This window comes from Echinops telfairi, unplaced genomic scaffold (assembly GCF_000313985.2).
Source record: "Echinops telfairi isolate 266 unplaced genomic scaffold, ASM31398v2 ScPeMD7_7463;HRSCAF=8501, whole genome shotgun sequence".
NCBI classification, from domain to species: Eukaryota; Metazoa; Chordata; class Mammalia; order Afrosoricida; family Tenrecidae; genus Echinops; species Echinops telfairi.
This window is the reverse complement of record NW_022111363.1, coordinates 4,509,658-4,511,016: the sequence shown is the minus strand read 5'-3', so window position 1 is coordinate 4,511,016 and position 1,359 is coordinate 4,509,658. Positions and strand designations below refer to the sequence as shown.

The 1,359-nt window shown below is 41.9% G+C and overlaps 1 protein-coding gene across 3 annotated transcripts in view; it reads right to left on the bottom strand.

Moving 5' to 3' along the window:
* The window catches only part of SIK3 (SIK family kinase 3), a 124,452-nt gene that overhangs the window by 104,457 nt on the left and 18,636 nt on the right, over window positions 1–1,359 (bottom strand). The gene's annotated exons all lie outside the window — the stretch shown is intronic.

Genomic DNA, 1,359 nt, shown 5'->3' with positions numbered 1-1,359 from the left:
CAGTTGCCTACAGGTGGGCTTTGGGTCTCCACTCCGCACTCCCCTCATTCACATTGATTTGACTTTTTGTTCTGGGTCTTTGATGCTTGATTGTGCTGATTATTTTTTATTTCATCATCTTACTATAAATAATGCACTTTGCAAAGAGGGTTTTAAAATAACTGTCGAAACCACTGTTAAAAATCAATAAAGGAAGTAGGCAATAATATTCCTGGGGGCCTGTGTCTATTCAATGAGAGGAAAGACGTGGCTTCCCTGGGCCGTGTCCTCACTCTGAAGGGATGGGTGCTCAGACAGGCGAGGGCTGGCTCCAAACGGGCCGTTCCTTAGCAGCCAGGATGGGGTGCACTCAGACACTTTGGCAGGCTGCAGGTGGAGGGTGTTAAGACCACACTGGATACTAACAAAATAAAATCAAAACGGAGAGCAGTGAATAGGAAATGAATTGGGAAAGGGACGAGAAGTTAATGTCTTGATTTAGAGTGACCCGATGAAGCTCAGCAACAGTTACTTGTTTCTCTCAGAAAGGCCTTAGAAATAGCTGGCTGAGTAAGCAGTTTAGTGGGAAAACAAGTGCTCTGGTGACAAAGATGCATCGACTGTTGAGAGGGTTAAATAAGAAAACATGCTAAACGAATAAAGAAAATTTCGTGCATTATGTGTGTTCCAGAAATATGCTAATTTCCTCAGAAAAATGAAAAGGAGGTGGCAAGATGAAATGCCGAGTATGAGGCACTGAACACAACCTCTGGAAGGCAAGGGTCATGCAGTTTGGCCCCAGCTCCCTGTCCCAGCAGTCAAGCTGCGAGTGCCCCACAGGGTAAACACAGGGCCTTGGGAGGCGTTCCAAGCTTGCACACATGTGCACACCATGAGAAAACGCTGGTTTGTTTTTAATTCTAAGACACTGAAAATGTTCCTAATAAATCATTTACACTTCAATAGACCCCGGTTAAATTAGTCATTTATTTTAATTGCTCATGAGTCCTGGGCTAGATTTAGGATGTTATGATCACCAGCAGGAAGTTTGAGGATACATAACTGAATAAACTGTACCTAAACATTTAAAGTTGTGGGTCTGGTGGTTTATGCAATTAACCAGATGATCAGTTGTGTTTATGAAAGGAAATAGGTCCGTAATTGTCCTGACTAGTCCTTCATAATCCATTGTTGAGCAGTATGCAATAATCATCTCAATAAGTTGAACGAATACTAAATGCTCAGTTAGCATTATTCGAGTTTATTCTAGTCCTTAGCATATGTATTAGTCTGGGTACTTTGGAGAAACAAATCCACAGCAACTCATGTATAAGAGAGAGTTTTATGTAAAGAAAATGTGCATCACGAAAACATCCCAAC